This window comes from Myotis myotis, unplaced genomic scaffold, assembly GCF_014108235.1.
Source record: "Myotis myotis isolate mMyoMyo1 unplaced genomic scaffold, mMyoMyo1.p scaffold_m19_p_12, whole genome shotgun sequence".
NCBI classification, from domain to species: domain Eukaryota; kingdom Metazoa; phylum Chordata; class Mammalia; order Chiroptera; family Vespertilionidae; genus Myotis; species Myotis myotis.
This window is the reverse complement of record NW_023416316.1, coordinates 54,430,943-54,452,586: the sequence shown is the minus strand read 5'-3', so window position 1 is coordinate 54,452,586 and position 21,644 is coordinate 54,430,943. Positions and strand designations below refer to the sequence as shown.

The 21,644-nt window shown below is 39.9% G+C and overlaps 1 pseudogene; it reads left to right on the top strand.

The window, feature by feature from the left end:
* Nucleotides 1-19,059: 19,059 nt before the first annotated feature.
* On the top strand, nt 19,060-19,971 carry LOC118666834 (annotated as a pseudogene).
* The last annotated feature ends 1,673 nt before the right edge of the window (nt 19,972-21,644 follow it).

The following is a 21,644-nucleotide window of genomic DNA, read 5'->3' as shown; positions in this document are numbered from 1 at the left end:
ATATATTGTGCCAATTAAAGTCTTGAAATAAATAACAAACCACTTAATATGTGTTGTAAATGTCTTGCTGATTTAAGCATTGTTACACGTAGATTACATCTCTTCAGGGATGGATGGCTGAGTCCTTAATAAAGGTTTTTCTTTTTGAGTGTGTGTGTGTGTGTGTGTGTGTGTGTGTGTGTGTGTGTTCCCTATTTTTTCTTTTTTCTTTTGCCGTAGAGTAAATTCCAATAAGGAGCCGAAGTTTGATATCTGCAATAATGCAGCCAATTTTTAGCATTGCTATCTCTACAAGAAAAATAATTATTTGGGACCATGTCTAGTGTTTCATGAAAGAGAGACGGAGAGACAGAGAGACACAGAGAGAGAAGTCTATGGAAAAGTTAGACTATGTACCTTATTTTGAGATGTAATCCTTTAAATGGTTCTTTGCACAAACCTCTTTTTTTATCTTAGGATGAGTTGAGTGAAGGAGCTTGGGATCTGAACTTGTGAGTAGTAAAATTATAAGAACAATAATGAATTCAGTTACCTCTGGATGCTATTTGGGGAAGGAAAACAAAATTTCCATACAAAATATTGTATATTCAGGTATGGAGGATAGATATTGTCATCCTAATTTGTAGATTAAAGAGCATAGATATTTATTTTTCGATTGTTAGTCAGAATCTCTATTTCTCCTTTCATTTACTCAATTTGATGGTTTTCATTACTGACAGAATATCTCCTACCCCTTCCTCTTTTTGTAAATCCCCCTGTGGTATATGCATAGATTAACCATGGGGGTCAGTTCTCTTCTCAGGGGGTCCATTAGATGACTAGGCTTAAATAAGTCAAATTTGTTTTCATTTTGTGCATTTTGAAATTAGGAAATGATGAACAAAAATAGTGGACCCGAAGGATATATTCCTATGAAATAACTTTCAGAAAAGTTCCTGAAATATTTCAAGACAGTTTAATTGCCAACCCTTCCTATATCTCTTCTTCTTTGGATTGTAAATGAAATTAATAAGGAAGATCGGAGGCACTAAACTTACCGGGCTCTCAAAATCAGAATTTATATAACTAAAATTGAATTACAATGAGTACAGTTTGATGGCAAGTTTATTTTAATATTCAAATTTTTTAGATGTGGATACCCTATGTAAGACAGTTTTGTTAACCTAATCAACCAGATATTCAGTTAATGATCTGAATATTACTCACTGCTACCCTGGGTAAATGCCGTGCAGTGGTACATCATTTCTATAAACATATCTATTGATTTTTTAAAAGGAGTTTTCTGTGTACATAGATACACATATAAAATGAATAACATGAGCATGTCTGGCTTTTGATGAAACAGCCATTAAAACAGCTAAGTAAATAAGATGCAGTAGAGTTGTGTGCCTAAAAGCAGGGATCCAGTAGCTGGATTACATGGAAACAAGTCCTAGCTATACTACTGAATAGTTGTGACCTTGAGCAAGTTAATTAATCTCACCATGATTCAGTTTATCCATCTGTAAAATGGGGATCTTAATAGCATCTTTCTTATAGACTTGTTATAAGGACACTATGAATTAATAAATTTAAGTACCTAAAACAGTGCCTTGCCCATACTAAGTACTGGAAACAGTATTCACTCTCCTCTTAATAATAATGTTAATATTGTTATTGAAGAATCCAGTACACTACTGTTAAACCTCTCCACTGACCAGATGGACCAGGAATTAGGAGTCCTGGATCTCAGATTCAGCTGCAGCATTGACTGGCTTTGTCATCTTTAAGTAGCCTTTTTCTATTTTTTTTTTTTTTAGCTGGAAAATTAGGGGAAGTTGGGAGATAATTTATGAGTCCAGTTATGTGTTAGAGCATACACTTTTTAAAAGAATCTAAAAGTTCAAAGATGTCTTATGATGTTACATAGAAAAAAGTGATGCGGGGACTGAAGTCCAGGGCATGGGAATTGAGAAGCATTAAGATTGTGCTGACACATTGTGTCCAAGAAAATTTTACTTATTTCACGTAATGCCACAATGCCCTCTGTCTGAACAAGGTGCCCCAGCATCACATACTGGAGCCAGTGTGTGCAACCGAGGGCTACTGTGGTCTAAGGCTGCATTTAGAGTCCATAGTCTCCTATCCTAGCTCTCTCCAGAGAATTCTCATTACTTAGAATTCTACAGTTCCAAACCCGGTATTCAACAGACTGTAAACTTGTCTTCAAGGATATATGGCTTCCTCTCCCTGGACAATCAGCCTTCTTGGCTCTCTAGAATATTTTAATCTGTTCCATAAAATTAAATTAATATATATATATATATATATATATATATATACTAATAAAAGAGAAACATGGTAATTGGCGTATGACCACTACCCTTTTCATTGGCTAATCAGCGAGATATGCAAATTAACTGTCAGCCAAGATGGCAGCCAGCAGCCAGGCAGCTTGAAACTAACATGAGGCTTGCTTGCCTCAGTGACGGAGGATCGTTGGAGGAAACCAATGTTCCCCGCCTGCGGCTGTAGGCCTCTGAGCGGGCAGTTTAAGAAACATTGTAACAAATACCGCAGGACTTCAGCCAGCAGATTCGCAACATTGTAAGCAAAGGCCAGAAACCTACTTTCAGCCACGGAAGCCTAAGAGCTGGAGCCAAGCCTCAAGGTAAAGCTGGCCCAGAATAAAAAAGAAAAAAGAAAAAAAGGAGCGGTTGGGAACTTCAGTCACTCCCAGCCTGAAAACAGCCCTCAGCCCCTCACCCAGACTGGCCAGGCACCCCAGTGGGGACCTCCACCCTGATCCAGGACACCCTTCAGGGCAAACCAGCCGGCCCCACCCATGCACCAGGCCTCTACCCTATATAGTAAAAGGGTAATATGCCTCCCGGCACCGGGATCAGCGTGACAGGGGGCAGCGCCCAAACCCCCTGATCGCCCTGCGGCTCTGTGTGTGACAGGGGGCGGGGCCCCAACCCCCTGAGCAGCCCTGCTCTGTGCCTGATAGGGGGGAGCTCCCCAAACCCCCCCCCCCCCCAGGCCCTGCTCTGTGTGTGACAGGGTAGAGCCATAACCTCCCCATCGGCCCTGCCCTGAGTGTGAGAGTGGCAGCGCCCCAACCCCCTGATCGGCCCTGCTCTGTGGGTGATAGAGGGTGGTGCCCCAACCCCCTGATGGGCCATGCTCTGTGTGTGACGGGGGCAGCGCCCCAACCCCCTGATTGGCCCTGCTCTGTGCGTGACAGGGGATGGCGCCGCAACCTCCCCATCAACCCTGCCTTGAGTGTGACAGGGGACGGTGCCCCAACCCCCCAATTGGCCCTACCCTGAGCGTGACTGAGGGTGGCATCACAATCTCCCAATCTGCCCTGCTCTGTGCATGACGGGGCAGCGCTCCACTCCCCAATCGGCCCTGCTCTGAGCCCGACCAGGGGCTGCACCTAGGGATTGGGCCTGCCCTCTGCCACCCGGGAGCAGGCCTAAGCCAGCAGGTCGTTATCTCCCGAGGGGTCCCAGACTGCGAGAGGGCACAGGCCGGGCTGAGGGACCCTCCCTCCCCCCCGAGTGCACAAATTTTTGTGCACTGGGCCTCTAGTATATTATAAACCAAGAAGCAGAGAGATGCATGGAGTTTTGTCTTGGGACCTAAAGTTTTATTTCCTGTTTCAGTGCAGTCATACCTGACCACTGTCAAGGACACCATTCAGATCAAAGTGCTTCTCAACTGAAATCTGTTGGGAAATAAGATACCCAGGCACTGCAAAGTTTCCCTAGACACCAGCAACAATGAGCGAGTGTTGAAAATATTTAGCATGCTATCTGCTTAATGACAATAATGCCGTATAGGTGCTGAGCACTTACTTACTCAGAGCCAAGCTACTTTCCCTATTAACTTGTGTGCCTTCACCAAACCCTGGGAAGGCATTCTTATACCATGTCTCAGCTAGAAAACAGGACAGATAGGTGAAGGTCACACTTCGAGGAGGTGGCTCAGCTGATGCAGAAATTGAAACTTTCTCTGAAAAGAGCACCCAGGCCCTTGGCAGCCATGTCACGACCCAACTCAATAAACATGCAGTCCATTTTCAAAGCAAAGTCAGAAAATAACCCAACCAGGTATTAGGAATTATGACTAGTAAATCAGACTAAGGCACATCTATTTGCCACCTGCTCCTGCTAGTTTTGAAAATAATAATGCTTTACTATTTGAATTGTGATTTCACATCTTGTTCTGATTTGAATTTCCCAGTGACCTTGAGAAGTGAAGAAAACCCGGGGATTGGAAAAGTATGAGTTAGCACTTACTTTTATTGCCCATAGTTTCCATTTAGATCCTCTTTTTTGAGAGAGAGAGAGAGAGAGAGAGAGAGAGAGAGAGAGAGAGAGAAAGAGTGAAAGAGAGAGAGAAAGAGAGGGAGAGAGAGAGAGAAAACATGACAATATGACCGGGATCGAACCTAACACTTTGGAGTGTCAGGATGACGATGCTGTAACCATCTGAGCTACCCAGCCAGGGCCACTTTAGATAGTATCTAAGGAAATTTACTCTACCAAGCTGTGTAAGGAAACCCACTAGCTCTTCTCAGGGTACCAGGCCCAGATCTTCTAAATTTGGTAATAGTAAGAGAAGGTCTGGTTGCTATGGGTCTCAGAGACACTCCCCAAACATACATACTCAATTTGTGTTAGGTATGCCTGCATTATTTTAGCACTGCCAACCACCTGGGTTAGGACCTGCTAGTTTAATTACTAAAACCAAGTGGAGCCCCTCACAGTTGGCCATGGAGCAAGTGCTACCTTCATGGTAGCTGTCTGGTCCAGACGTCCTGTCCAGGCTTTCATTCTCTGCATTGCCAACTGTGGAGGACTGACATTTCATTAAGCCAAACAGACAAGTTCATTTTTCCATTAAGCAAAAAAAAAAAAAGGAAAGGGAAGCCCAGTGTGATTTGACACTGGGGATGAATTTTGAAATAGCAAATGGAGCAAAAGGGGGATTGATACTGAATATGTACAGCTCCATAATTTTATGAGGAGAGTAAAGAGATATGAATGTATATGTCTAAACTATATTTTAATATATTTTCATGTTTCTTTAAGAAGGAAACAAAGGACGATGCCAACAATATTAAGCTTAACTAACAAAAATTATGGTTCTCTGTTGCTATCAATTGCAGCTTTACATTTAAATGTCCCTGCCATCCAATCTGGAGTGGCTGAAAGCAAGACCCCTGTTAGGAAAATATTGTTACTACTAGAGGCCCAGTGCACAAAGATTCGTGCAAGAATAGGCCTTCCTTTCCCTGGCTGCCAGCACCAGCTTCCCTCCGGCAACTGGGACCCGGCCTTCACTCCGAGCTGAGGCCGCCTCCTGCCTTCACTCCCAGCTGGAGCCAGCTCTGTGGCTGCCTCCCAGAGGCCGGCCGGGGCTTGCGGGAGGCTTGGCTTCCTTTGTCGCTGGGGTGACAAAGGAAGCCAAGTGGTCCACCTGAGGGAAGCCAAGCATCCCACCCACTCTGGCCAGCTCCGTGGCTCCAGCCGGCACCACCATCTTTGTGGCTATGGGTGCTGCCATCTTTGTTGTGAAGTGATGGTTAATTTGCATATTATCCTTTTATTAGTATAGATGATAATATCTTTGAAGCTCACTATTTGACAAAAGGAGCTTCAGATTGCATTGGCGATGTTGTGAGGTATGCAGGCACACTGCATCTCATGATATCATTAAGACATTATTGAGGATTCATGCAGCCAATTCCAGGCTGCTCTTCACCAGGTGTTTCAGGCCCAGGATTCACTTCCTCACTTGCAACATGGATGTTGGAAGTTAGGTCAACTAGCCTTGAATATTAGCTCCATCACAGAAGAGAATTCTGAATTGGGGAGACTTATTGAAATGTTTTCAACTTCTGTTTCTTTAGATTTGAAATGTGAATAATAATTTCCACCTTACAGGAGTGTGAGGATTTAAAAAAAGCCTTTATATTATTGCCATCAGAAGGCAGGGCTTGAAGTTGTTGTTCTGTGGTCTAGATGCTATTTTGTAATTATTTCTACTTTACATTCTCTGATTTTCTGCATCTTTGCCCATGTCATCTCAATTCCAGTCAAGCTCTTCATGATTAGATTGTATGGTTCTACTTTGGCCAGAGAGCAAATAATCAAGGGGAAAAATTATACAGAGGCAATTAGGGTATAACGTATGAGACAGAGATGTTTAAGGGAATAGTATTTGAGCTCTCTTATTGTATTGCTGAAACTAGTATTAAAGGGAAGGGAATATAATGGGCGCATTTTTAGCATTACAAGGCAGCATAATGCCCTAGCTGGTTTGGCTCAGTGGATAGAGCATCGGCCTGGAGACTGAAGGGTCCCAGGTTTGATTCCAGTCAAGGGCACGTGCCCAGGTTGCGGGCTTGATCCTCAGTAGGGTGTGTGCAGGAAGCAGCCCATCAATGATTCTCTCTCATCATTGATGCATCTCTCTCTCTTTCTCCCCCTCTCCCTTCCTCTCTGAAATCAATAAAAAATATAATAAAAAATATTTTTTAAAAAGAGGCAGCATATTGCCATACAACTAAAGAGGAGATGTGCTATTCAGGACTCAGTTCTGGGTTGAGAAAGAGGCCATTGGTCAATATGACTCTGAAAAATAACCAAGTATTTGCAGTACTTGAGTCTTTTATTTAATGAATGCTCATGCATATAAAAAGAGCCATTGACTTGATTTCCCTACGAAACAAAACAAAATACCATTATGAAGATGATCTTGTTGTTATTATGGAATAGATTAATTTGAGCACACCCATCCAAATGCATGCTACTCTAGCAGATTAATATATATATATATATATATATATATATATATATATATATATATATATATATATATATATATATCTTGCTAAATTTTAGGGAAAATCTTGTAAAATAAGGCCTTCCTCGAAAACCTTGTGTTGTGCAATGTGCTACTTTTCCCGTTTCCAGGGGAGTGGGAAATAGTGTGTGATGGGTGTGTCCCTAGACAAGCAACCCAAGAACAGAACTGGAGAAAGCTGAGACACAGATGGCAAATGTCTGGGCTGTCCTTCCTGGCACCAGTGTGTTTGTGACCGGCTCTGTCTCTCACGCGATGGATTCAGCTGGATGTGAGCCTGGCGCATTTCAAGTGATGGAGGCAACAGAGACATGTGTTTCTCACGGAGAGCCTGAAGTTCAGAAGGCAAAATGAACCTGCAGGGGAATCTCGCAGGCCCACATTAGGGCGGAAATACAGCAAAATCCTACTCAGCGAATATGTAGGTCCTCTCAGGCTCCACCCTAGGGTATGTACTTACTTCTCAAGGAGCTTCTTTAAAGGAGATCTTATAGATATTTTCCTTTTCCCACGGGAATGAGCCCCAAGAGCAAAGAAATTTTTCATTGTAATTAGAGAATATATTTTGCATTTGCATGGGGAAGAGGAGTCAGAATTAATGTAAGTGATTCCAAAACACCTGTTGCTGCATGTTACAGGGAGTCCAAGTTCAGCTCCATAAAAGGAAGAACTTTTTGACAATTAAGTCTATCCAAAACTAAAATGGGCTGGAGGTACTCCAGCAAAGGCTGAAGGAGCACTTGTTGGTCATGTCCGGGACATTCATGCCTTGGGAAAGTGTTGGGCTAGAAGCCTGCGAAGCTATAAAAATACTTGATAAGAGAATGGAAAAAGTCTTGGTGTCAGGGAACACTGAAAAGCAGAGCTGCACCAATTCTAAAATAACACAAGGAAAGCTGAACTGCTCTGCTTATTCTCCCCACCATCGTCCTGAAAAGCCCTTCCATTAACATATGAGCTTGAGGCCAAGAAGATAGGGGCCATAGCTGGGGTCAGCAGTTGCTGCCAGTGACTTCAGGAGGAGGCTGGTTGGAAGAAAGTCCGAGATGATAGTTAAGTGACAAGTTTCTTGTGGCCTGGAAGCACACTGGTTTATTTGACTATGGTGAGATTTTCCCCCTAGTTCATTCAGGTCTCTTCTGCTGTTTTGTTTTGCCATACAGAGAGAGTATAAGGGAGTTCTTGTGTCTAATCTATAATCATAGTTTCTTTGCTTTACCACTATTTTTTTTTTAATTTCCCTGATTGCTAATGAGGTTAAACAGCTTGTTATGTTTATTGGCTATTTGGATATGCTTTTTTGGAAGGGCCTATAAAAATCTCTTGTCTATTTTTATATTGGGTCTTTTTCTTAATGATTTCTAGAAGTTCTTTTTATATATTGGGTATGAGTTCTTTGTCAGATATGTGTGGTGGAGATATCTTCTCCCACTTTTATTTTATTTTTTTACTCTTAATGGGATCTTCTGTTGAATGGAAGTTTTTAACTTTAATGTAACCCAATTTATCAGTATTTTTCTTTATGGTTAGTCTTTTTTGTAATCTATTTAAGAATGTTTGTGTATTTTAAGGTCATGAATATGTTCTCCAATTTTATCTTCAAGTTTTAGCATTTTAGTTTTTTATCATTCACATTTATTTACTTTTATTTTTTAAAATTTTACCAACCCCTCATTCCTCCACCTCTTTCCTCTTTGGTAACCATGAACTTGTTTCTTACTAGTATATCTATGAAACTTTTCTGTTTGTTTTGTTTATTCATTTGTTTTGTATTTTTTAAGTTCCACCAATAAGTATTTGTCTTTATCTGACTTATTTCACTTCACATAATTCCCTCTAGGTACAACCATATTGTTGCAAATGGCAAGATTTTGTTCTTTTTTATTGCTGAATAACATTCCATTGAGTTTGTATGTGTGTGTGTGTGTGTGTGTGTCTGCCTGTGTATGCATGCTCATGTATGTATTATTTATCAAGTCATCTATACCTATAGACATTTAGGGCACTTCCATATCTTGGCTATTGTAAATAATGTTGTAATGAACACAGGGCTGCATATATCTTTTTAAATTAATTAGTGTTTTTATTTTCTTCAGATAAATACCTAGAAGTGAAATTGGTGGGTTATGTGGCAGCTCTATTTTTAATTTCTTGAGAAATCTCCATGCTGATTTTCATAGTGGCCATACCAGTTTACAGTCCCACCAGCAGTGTAGTAGGGTTCCCTTTTCTCCACTTACTCACCAGCATTGTTATTTGTTGATTTCTGTATGATAGCCATCTGACAGGATGAGGTGATATCTCCCATTGGTTTTGGTTTGCATTTACCTGATGGTTAGTGATGTTAAGTCTACCAGACCTGAGGCCCTGAACCTAACTGTCCCATATACCTAGGCTCCTGAGCATTAAAGAGAAAAAACCAACATGATATAGAAAAATGTTAGTTACATGCAAACAAGTGGTTAGAATAAGATGGAACTTGGAGACATTGTAGAAAATAGGTCTACCTTTCATCTACCTTTCATCTAGCGCCAATATTCCACCTTTGTGTGGAAATTACCTAGAAATTGGTACAGCGGTCTGGTAGGGTTAAGCTTCTTTGCATGTCTGTTGGCTATCTATATGTCATCTTTGGAGAATTGTCTAGTCAGGTCCTCTGCCCATTTTTTTATTGAATTTTTTTGTGTTAATTTGTATGAGTTCCTTGTTTATTTTGGATATTAACCACTTATCAGATGTATCATTTGTGAATATTTTCTCCCATTCAATAAGTTATCTTTTTCTATGTTGATGGTTTCCTTCCCTGTGCTAATACTTCTTAGCTTGCTGTAGTTCCATTTGTTTATTTTTGCTTTTGTTGCCCTTGCTTGGGGAGACATATCTAAAAAGATAATGCTAAGACCAATGAATGCCAAAAAGTTTATTGCCTAGGTTTTCTTCTAGTTCTATGGTTCTATGCCTTACATTTAAAATCCATTTTGACTTTATTTTTATATATGGGGGAAAATGATCCAATTTCATTTTTTTTGCATGTATCTCTGTCCAGTTTTCCTAACACCATTTATTGAAGAGACTATCTTTACCCTCTCATATATCTTTGCTTCCTTTGTCATGGATTAGTTCATCATATAAGCGAAGATTTACTTCTGGGCTCTCATTCCATTACATTGATCTATGTAAAATGGTGTCACAGATTATTAAACCAAGTGTGGAGACTTCTAAGCATGGGGCCCTTTGTGATTGTAAAAATCGCGTGTCCATGAAGCCCATCCTACTTATGACACTGATCAGATTCTGTGACACATTTTGTGTTGATTTGGGGCTACTGATCATCCATCGCCTCTATTTTTGTACTAGAGTTCTGACTTAACTTCCATGGGGGGGTTACTTCTCCCCAGTGGTATATAGTCTCAGTGCACCTATAAATCAAGTTGCCCCAACTTCTCCTCCTAAGGGATAGGTGCATGAGTAAACTCAAGCTCTATTAGTTTCATTCTCCCTCTTCCTCTCTTCCCTTCTCTTAAGACTTTGAATCTTGAGAACAAAGAGGAAAGAACACTGGAAAAATTTGGAATGCATTTGTTCACTGGCAGTGCCCTCCAAGACTTGTGTTCAGCACACTTTAGGTACACCAGTTCTTCCTCTGTTTACAACCCTAATTCTCTAGCCTTCTACTTGATCCTGTTTCTCAATAGCTTTCCAATACATGTCTCTCCTGCTTAGGCAGCCAGGATCTGTTTCTGTTGCCTGTAATCAAAGGATCCTATAGGTTATAGAGATATCATTCATTCACTGGGCTTGAGATCTTTGGTCTAATTAGAGTTATACCATACATGCATTAAGTAAAGACTGCATAACAGAAAAATGAAAAGTGCTTCACATATTATATTTTATTTAATCTTCATAATGGGCCTTCAAGGCAAGCATCACTGTCCTACTTTTTGGATAAAAAAAATTAGGTTCTGAGAGATCAAATACATTTCTGAAAATCTTGCAGTTATTTTGTATGGAACCAAGATTTTCAAACTGAGTTTTTTTCTGATCCTCAAGACTATAACTTCCCACAACATTTTATTATTTTCATATCCTCATTGTTTAGCACATTGCTAGTCACAACATATTCCCAATAACAATTCTATATGTGAGTGAATAAATAAAAGAACAAGTATTCCTATCCACATCTTCATCTGATATCAGTTCATAACTAATACATAATGGCCCATAATTTTAAAGTCAAGTTTTTATCTTTTGCCTCACTCATCATAAAATTTTATTTGCCACTTACTGCTGTGAAAACACTGGCAGGTCCATCACTTATTCCTAAAATTGGTTTAGCATAGCAATAATCTCAGTTTATTTTATGATTTTTTTAAATGGTTAACTGTGGCTGCCATTCTTAGATCATAGGCATAATTACTGGCACCAACATGTATCGATTATTGATTCTCAAGGTATAAACTATGCACCTTTAATTATGTCATCCTATACTTTAATAAAAACATTCTCAAATTAAATGCCCTTTACCCAGAATATTTGCAAAATCAATAATGTGGAAGGTACATAGACACTGAAAAGTCTGACTAAAATGGTAATTGTGACAGTGTAACTGCATTGAGAAAACAAGAAAGACAAGTGGGTAGCTAGGACAGTTTCAGATGCTTAGTGGGATCTAGCCAATATGTAAACAGGAAAAACATTTGGCAGGTAAAAACAAAACCATTATTTTTCCCCTTATGTGTGTCTAAACAATTCAATGTAAATAAGATGTTGCTGAACAAACGACTGATCTTTACTGTTTTGTGTACAGGTTCAGAGGTAAAAAAAAAAAAAAAAAAAAAAAAAAAAAAAAAAAAAAAAAAAAAAATTAATTACAAAAGCTTCCAAACAATGCAAACAGCATTAAGCACAGTAATTATAAGATAAGCTTTAAAGCAATTTTCAGTTGATTGGGTGTGGGTGTGCAGAAGTAACCCTATAGTTTGCCTGCTGCTGCAAGAATGGCTTACATGCCAATTAGTGGTTATTGCTACTAATTATTAAAAGCACTTTAAAGAGTAATTAAAAATTAAATTCACCTGTATGATGGCTCATAACTGTTGTGTAAATTGCTCAGATTTTCCATATCACTCACACAGGAAATGCTCAGTGAGACGGAACAGCATGATGACACCGCGTATCAGGAGCCAAATGGCATGTGCCTGCGCCCTCCACGTGGAGGCATTGCGAGGTTCCGTTTTTCTGCTCCAGAGTTTCTGTGAGTGAATTCTGCCAGGCCAAGCGAAGGAGGACAGTAGTTGAGGGCATAATCCTTTGTTTCTGCCACTCTTTCTGTCCTCCTTGCCACAAAATACTGTGAAGAAAAGAAAGAAGTAAAGGAAAGATAAAACTTCGCCTTATCTGAGACCACACTTCCCCACTTAAAAGCTATGCCAGGAGGACAACTTCAGAATGATAACATGAAATCCAGGACCCCCGCCTCACCACTCACTACATGACTGTGAGCACGTCACTAATGCTCCTGGATTCAGCTTCTTTATTTCCGAAGGGTGGATATGGATTAACTGGCCTTGACGATTCTGTTCAGAAATAAAAGTCTGTGTCTGGATTAGGCATATTCATATCACACAAAGTAGGAGAGTTAGATCATATTTACTGAGAGTTCCTTCAGGTTTGAGCTTTTCCTTCCGTTGTTCAAATCCTTGGCTGCACACTGGAATCCCTGGGGGAGCTTTACCCAATAACAGCAAAGCCCAACCTCCGCAGATTCCTATTTAATTGGACGGAGGTGGAATAGGGCATCAGGAGCTTCGCAAACTCTCCAGGTGACTCAAAGGTGCTTAGAGAGTTACAGACTACTGTACACGCTTTACTTACATTACATCACTAGTTCTGATTTTTTTAAAATTTCTATGAGATATGTGTTTTTGTCCTCATTTTATAAATGAGGAAATACATTCAGTTAATTGAAATTTCTCTTAGAACACATATGTAGCAGAGACAGGCTTGAAATCCAAACGTCTCGGACCCAAAGAGCCTGTTGTTGGTTTTTTTTAACCTTAAATCAATTTTATAAGCTGTTGATTGACTTTCTGGTGTCTCTTCTTTGTGGTTACTATTTGTATGACCAAGCTCACATCCTTGAATGCATTTTATTTACATTTCCTTACAGTTCTTGGGTTTTTAAGTGGAATAATATATAAAATGAAGGCATGAATTTACCAGTTGGTCCCATGAAAGATTGTTTGCATACCGGGAAAGAAATGTTGGAAGTCCAAGTGGTGATATTTCAGAAAACCATAGCAATTCAGTCCTTTGGATAGCTAACTGAACCTGAAGAAGTTTCCAGGTTCCTGAGGAGGCGATGGTAGCAACTTTAGCTATTTTACACGAAAACATAGCACACAGGAGATGGTGGGGAGGACCACAGCAGTGAATGGAAAGTGAGGGAAATGGATATGGCTGTAATCTCTGCCTCAAACCTTTTAGACTTTCTTTGTATTTCGCTCATCTTAAGGCCATTTCCTCTATTTCTAATGATTATCTTACTGGCCCCAGGACATTCTTACCACTTATTTAGTTATTATTTCCACTGGCAATCTAATTGTCTTTTCAAAAGGTAAGAAGCAATTTATGTAGCACTGTAATTTTATTTACAATCTTAATCCTACACAGCGAAGGCAAAGAAAAGGAGTTATATACATGTGTGTTGTGAATCTACCTTCAGCTACAGTACTGGAGCTTAAAGAAACAACAAAAACAAGGCCAAAAATCACCCCTCGCACAGCATTCACCACTCTCCTCTTTATTGGAAGTCCTAATACCTACCAATTCACTCCCCAAGAGCCAAATCACTCACCTGTAAGCAAGAAGGAATTTTATTTTCACTCCAGAATGTAATTGGCAGGTCCATATTTTGTTTTTGCTTGTTTTATTATTTTTTTTTCTTTCAGCAAAATCAACGTGCCGGCTTTCCTTGCCAAACATATCAGATTATGTGAGGTTTATGGGTACACAATAATTCCTGGGCAACCTGAAAGCCAGGGAGACTACAAGGGGATACTGGGGGGAAATGTTATGGAGAAAGCATGAGTGAATAATAGAAGACAGATTTGAGATAATTATTGGAGAGATGACAGAGAACATCACCATGATTTGTTTTGCCAGGTTGTCATTTCAAAGATAATGAAGAACTATTAAATCGATTTCTTTTCTTCTTTTTTTTTTCAGGGGAATGAGTACACAGATATTAAAGAATAAATGAAATGAATACACAGATCCTAATTATAAATACTAATTATGATAAGTTTGAGTAGCTAGATAGTTTATGCAACACTAGAAAAATTCATTATGCAAATGCATAAACTCTACCCAATGGCTTTATGATTCACTCGCATTAGGTCCAGAACTATTGTGCAGAAACAGGATAGTGGCTCAACTCGGTTGGGGGTCATTTTATTGCCAATTTAACTAGTGTTAAATTAGTGGGTATTTAACTGTCACTAAAACAATTTAGGGCTCAAAACACCGAAGTATCATTGTTACTAACATTTTAGTGAAAGAGAAGAATTGTTCCTCCCAATGTTGGACTGAGATGCTGGAGGCACCACTGTTTTCTAGTCTATGGTAATGAAACTTGCATTAGCAAAAGTGGGCTGGTTGCCTACCAAGGAATAAAATAATCTCTTTGAGAACTGGGTATCCTGCTGTATTTGATTGCCATAAATCCATTTGAACATCCCTCTTCACTAAATGAGATTTTTTAAAAAAATTCTTAAAATCATGAGCCAAATGAGTATAACCCATCCAATGTTTCATGGAAGACTTTTACTGTAAGATTATTGCATTGAACTCCCACCTTTTGGGGGTTTTTGGGGGAAGAAAAAAACACACACAAAACTTATTTCTCTACCAACATGAAACGTGAACAAATCCAAATTCAGAAAGACTTACAAATGCCACAACACACTTATCTACCAGCAAACATATCATTTCTTTGTTTCGTCGGATACCAATGATGAATTATTCATGAGACCCCATTTCAGATGCTTATTGTGTCTGGTGGCCAAGTCTGCCTGCTCAGCCCCAGGAAAGCCTGGGCGCTTTGCTGCAGGCACAATGCTCTGTGCCATCCAGGGACCAGCCGTGTGCTCTCGAGTTACTGGAGCAACTCAAGCAGTTCCAGTGGCCTCAGCTGTGGAGACAGCTGTTTGCCCACCGTCTGTGATGGCAGAAATGTGTGGTAGGCTTCCCCCTAACAGCATGACCCTCCCCAAACCTCCTCCCACACATAATACACACAACTCCCATGCCATGCGTCATGCATGCACCACTGTCAAAGGGCTGCAACCAAGCCCCATGATTTCAGGACCAGAATGAGCAATGCACCACAATGTAGAACAGCTCTTTATCTTGTCTGCAAGATTATTGGAACAGAGGCTGTACCTTCCAAATCTAAGCCTCTCTTGTACCCTACATATCAAAAGGTTTGCACATGCGTGAAATTCAAAATGATGTATTGTTTAGTTATTGCCTTATTTACTTACCTAATGGATTGATTGATGTGCCAGGGTCCCACAGACAACAGAGGCTATTTTTTTAAGGTGGTTTTAAAGGAAATAGATTGCAAACAGGAGTTTCACTAACACAGTAAGTCAACCCCTCCTTACTGGTTTGTATTCTTAATGAGTTCCTTTTGGCTCCTGCCTACTCCCTGTCTATGGCTATTTGTTGACACAAAATACTGCCTCTTGCACACAGTGAGAAGTGGCGGGGACGAAAGAATAAAATATTAGGTGTGGAAGGGTGAAAGACGGGGAGAAAATCTGGATCGAACCCCAGAGTTTCAGCAACATAAGCATCTAGAGAAGGCGATGTTGTGGGTGGTGCTGGGACTGTAAGGGATGGAGCCACTCCACAACAATGGGCGCTAGTAGGATTCCTCTGGCAGCAGTTCTCTGCAGAGGGGGGCTGCTGAGAAGTCCCACAATTTGAATTCCTCTTGTAAACCTCGAATCATCCTTTTATCTTACAGACACTGAACTCACTTTCAATTTGTAAGAAAATACTAAGCCTGAATTAATCAATGTAATAAAATTATCTACAAAATTGTTGAAAGGGTGGTTACATGACAAGTTCCACAAATCTCTTACTAGCACACCTCTTGAATTGTATTTATTACTTTATCAGGAAGTGTAATATTCCCATTGGCCTTGGTGAATAGGGGCCAGATCAGGAGGGAGGTTGATTTGTTTATAGGAATTGGATGTTGAATTTGTGCAGAACTCTTAAGCGCTCTGTGTTCTATGCATGAGACATTTACGTAAGGTCTCCGTAACCTCTTCCCCAAACGAACTCTAATTTGACATAATGCAGCGTAGAATGGCACCAGGCATCGGGCTTGCATCAGAAATGCATTTTATTTGGATTCAATTCAGCCTCTTAACGAACTGGTTCCCGTAAATGCAGCAGATGGGAGTGAGGCAAATGGGAGCGTGTGCGGGGCCTCACACCCCGCATCCACCCCTGCTTCCCTGCGCTAAAGCCTGTCCTGAGTTAGTTGGTTAGTTAGTTAGCTAATTAGTTAGGCACATTCCAGCTGAAACTTTTCATCATAATTAACATATTTATCCTACCAGTCCACCAGAGGCCTGCAAAGCCACAGTCCAGCTAAGGCAAGTGGATTCTTTCATTCGCTTTCTCGCTCCTGCTGATTAATGTGGTGGATGCTGCCAGAAGATGGCCCAGTGGTTAATAAACCTGGCAACGCTGTGGCCAGCCCTCCTTCTCTAAAGGTCAATTAAAAATGCTGGTTGCACTGTGAACAGAATTCTCCATAGAAGAATGCCAGGCAGTGCCCCAAGTGGTCTCCTTAATACAAAATATCCATTTGATTTTCCTCAGGAGATTCACTCTCCTTTTGCAATGCAAATATTTTCAAGTGTACTAAACACGTTTTAGCACCTCAACATAGGCACTAAAACTATTTGCATGCAAAATTACCCAGAGTAGGCAGACAGGCACAAGCTTATGCTAGCACCATATGTGCTAAAGTATTTGAGCCAGGAAACAACTAGTATCTGGACGTTATTTACAATTTAAATTTAATTTTACATTATTATTCAGACAAGAGCTTATATGTAAAGTCTTTCTATTAAAATTAATGCTTCACATGAAACAAAATTTCGCCTAAAATATGTTTAATAGTGCTGGTTCCAGCTACACACCACATCCAGAACACAATGCGGCACCTCTGTTCCATGCCTTCCAACTCCACCTGCGTGAATGGTTTAGTCGTCCCTCTAAGGACTCCTCTCAGAAAGAGCGGCTACATTAATGTCCATGGGAAGGTCCAGAAATAACACAAAACATAGACTGAGACCGATACATGGAAGCGCATTAGTGAGTTGACCTGGAAATAACACAAATATTGTCCACATTCAGTTAAAAGCCAATTTTGCTTTCTTTTCCAAAAGCTCCATTTCATGTTTTGTGAACACCAGAAGTGACTTTGGTGTAGCATGTTGTTTGCAAATTGCAATGTGGCACACTGTTCCAAGGAAGCAGCCTTTCGTTACCATCTCCTTGTGATTTCTTTTAGAAGACACCCTACATCTATGGGTAATGATTGATTGGGTGCTGTGTTTGAGGATCAGCTGTCAATGGATAGCAGGGGAGACCATTGCTTTCTTCTTTATCTTGCCGAGTGACTTTCCATTTCAAGTTCCATGAGATTTCATGTATTTAATATCATTGGTTTAAATGTGTAGTTGTTTATTCTTATGTTCTAATAGGAGATAAATTTCAGATGAATCAAAATGGTTACTTGTAACTCTCTTCAACTTTCTTCTGACCTAGAGAGTAGATAAGTGGGTTTTCAGGGACCCGTGGGGAAGTGGTACTATCAAAGTAATCACTTGCCCGGCTCTCTGTCTGGGTATTTGCAGATTGTTGCAACCACTATTCGTATGAACATTGCCTATTAGTGTCTACTGAAGTAAAGATAATATTTAGTGAGGTAGTAATCTCTTTTAGCTAAAATTAAAGTACAAAGAGGAAGAGTACCTTTTAAATACTGGAACAAGTTCTTAAAAACCCACAGCTATAATAATGAATTTGGGGGGAATATAAGAAAAAATCATCATACTACATTTTTTCACAAAGACAGCATCAAATATACCCAAAATCTTAACTACAGAGATTTCCTCCCCCTAGGTTAAATATGCTTCAAATTTATTATAAACCTAGCATATATAATTTTTCTTTGAAGACTCCCAAGTTTATGCTAAGTCAAATATCTTCTCTTTTTTTGCTTTCCTTTCCATTTCTTTCTCTTTTTAAGAGCAGGAGGAAGAAATTGCTTTCTTTCTTGACTTACAACCCGTCTTACAAATGTTGAATCATTGCCTAGGTGCATGAACTCAGTTCTGAGCAGCTTTAATTTATAGCAGCCAACATTTCTATAACATACGCTCTCTAAAAGAGGCCCACAGAAGAACCAGAAATCTGTGGTTGTGTAGAAAGTTTAATGGGAATGGAAAATCTCCACGTTTACACGTCTATCCCTGCATATTAATATCATTACATTTAAACGGTGGTTTGATTTCAAACATTGAATTAATTAAGAAGGGAACTTCCAGGTCGAGCTATAATGTCAAATCAAATGCCAACAGCTCCTTCTACTGGCTACTAGAAGAAAAAGTTTGGTCTCAATCAATGAAAAAGAAATTTGCTGTTTATTTAAGAAGCATCTTTACCAAATTAAAAATTTTGAAAAATATCTAAGTTTGTTGGGAAACTTAAAAAGATGTTTACTTGTACTGAGAGGAAGAAAATACTGAGAATTATGGAAATAGAAGTTGACAGTCATGTGAGTTTCCTACATCAATTAATGATTCCTGCTTCCACTAAAAAATATCTGGTCACTATCTTGCCCACAACTCTCTATTATATAGAGTTTGGGTTAAAAATAAAATATAATCAAGGTTAGGGTTAAGGTTATGCTTTCTCAAATTGAACACAAATATTAAATGAATATTCTGGAAGTTGAGAAATCAATAGAAATATTAAATTTTTCATGATATCTCTTTGTTCTAAAAAAAAAAAGAAGAGAAAAAGGAGGGCTAGAGCAGGGATTTGGCAGGAACCATGCCTGGTGGCAGAGGCTGCTGGCAGGTAGATTCTGGCTCCTGGGGCCAGCCGCCCATGATCCTACAGGAGGTGAACATCAGCATCTTGGAGGAGACCCTCAAGTTCAAGTTTGAGTACAGCAGTTGCCAGAAACAAAACCAGAAGCAGTAGAAGTAACATTTTCAGATTTTGCTGGGCTCCCCTATTATATTTCATATCCTAATGCAGACAAAACAGAAGTGATGGTCAGCATTTCTTTGAAATTCTACAAGGAACTTCAGGCACATGGTGCTGATGAGTTACTAAGAGGATGTATAGAAGTTTCTTGGTAAATCCAGAATCAGGATCAACGTCTCTTTGCTATACTATCTTGACAATCCGCCTGAACCCACAGATTCCATTGTGTGGCAGGCTGGCATGTTGAAATGAGATTGTTTTGCCTCTGTCTTTGAGAAGTACTTCCAGTTCCGAGAAGAGGGCAAGGAAGGAGAGAACAGGGCAGTGGTCCATGGTAGGGATGATGAGACCATGTATGTTGAGTCTTAAAAGGACAGAGCCACAGTAATCTTCAGCACAGTGTTTAAGGATGAAGACAGTGTGGTCTTTGGAAAGGTGTTCATGCAGGAGTTCAGAGAAGGACACAGAGCCAGCCCCACAGCACAGGGAACTGCCTCTAGAGCTGGAAGACATGGATGCTGTGGAGGGTGACAACATTGGCTATATTACCTTCATACTGTTCCCTGGCCACACCAATGCCATTGTTGACAATAACACCATCCACCTGATCTACATGTTCCAGGACCACTTGCACATCAAGTGGGCTAAGACCAATATTCACACACGCATGCAGCCAAAACATCTGAAGTCCTCATGGTGCTGAACTTTGCACATTTAGATGATGAGAAGAAAGAAATGGAAACAATCATGGGAAAGACTTTTTCATCTGCCAACTCCTGGGAACCGGAAGAGGAAGCAGCTGGCAACTGAAGGTTGGAACACTTGCTATTGGATACTCGTAGCTTTTAATGTTGCATCTCTGCACATTCTTAAGGGAGTCTCCATTTTGGTTCCATTCTGTACACATTTGGAAAATAATCTGCAGAAACGAGCTGTGCTTGCAAGGACTTCTAGTGTCCAAGAATTAAAAAAAAAAAAGAAAGAAAGAACGAAGAGAAGAAATCCACTTAGTCCACTTGATTTCTTTTCTATCTTCCCTCCCCCACCCCCTTCCTTTCCACTCTTCTTCCAAGCTGTTTTGCTTTACATTATGTCACCAGTAATGAGTTGCAGGATAATGCAAGCTTAACTTGTTTTCTCCTAAGTGTTTGAGTTCAAAACTCCTAGATCTAAAGAAATGTGGTTGGGGTCATTAATAAAGAAAATCATGCCATCTTATAAAACAAGTAAATAAATAAATAAGAACACATTTTATTGTTATTTCAATGAGGATAAATAGTTAACTTTCAACTTGTATAATAAGTGTTTGGGAGCAAAGAATGTTGACCTCTTTTATTCAAATCCTACCATTTGCTGAAACAAGTTGTCTAATTAGGGCAATAAAAGTAAAAAGTGTAATAAAATGTTTTCTCCCTAACCCCTTACCTTATCCTCCATGAAGAACACTGTCCTCCACCATCTGAAACAATCAATCTAGTTGGTACCACTCATTTGGAGCTGTCTCTGCCTCAAATTCCCCCAACTCTCCGCAACTCCTGGCCTCATTTTCATACAGACATGTTCCCTGAACGTAAATGGAAAATGTAATGGCACACTCAGAAGTTTTCAAATCCCACTCATTTCAACAAAGTGAGACTTGACAAGGTTGATCCGAGAGGCTCATACGAGAGGTTTTAGAATCTTGACATAAATGCCCTGTGAAGGAAAACCTTTCTTCTTCAGAAAGGGCGGAATACAGAGCTGCAGAGACTCAGCATCCCGTTCCATGGCTGTGTCTCAGCAGTGATCTCCCCCACACTCCCGCTGGCTTACTGTATGAACTCTGAAAACCAACATGTCATTTTTGAAAGATTACCAAGGCAAAATGATTCTTTAACTCTTTCTCACTCTTTCTCATCCCACCTTTCACCTGCCGCCTCTCCCCATACACACAAACATTGCCAAAACATACATGTATCCTTCACCTCTGGGAAGTGAACCATTTATGTTAAAAGAACCATCCTACATCTTAAAATTGACACCTTAATTTAGGACACCACTTATTTCCATAATTGGTGGCAGAGCCACAGAAAATCTTTTTAAGGCAATTTCTTCCTTGTTTAACAACAGAATCCTGGTTGAATTGCAGTGCATCCTGGCAGGCAACTTTTTAAGGGATTTTCATGTCATTAATTATCTTACAACACAAATTTTCTTTTAAATGCTAAATTTTTGAAACATTAAGTTTAAAAAATCGCTTTGAGTCAGACAGGTCTCCTAGATTCAAACCTCAACTCTGTCATTTATGAACTTGTGGGATCCAAGGCAAGTCACTGAAACTCGGTAAACCTCATTTCCTCCTTTGTAAAGAGGGAATGATAATAAATCTCTACCTCACTGGCGGCCTTCTGAGGTTGCCGTGAGATAATATATGTCACATGCCATAGCAGAGTGCTTGGTATATAACTAACAACCAAGGTTGCTACTGTTGTCTAATAAACAAG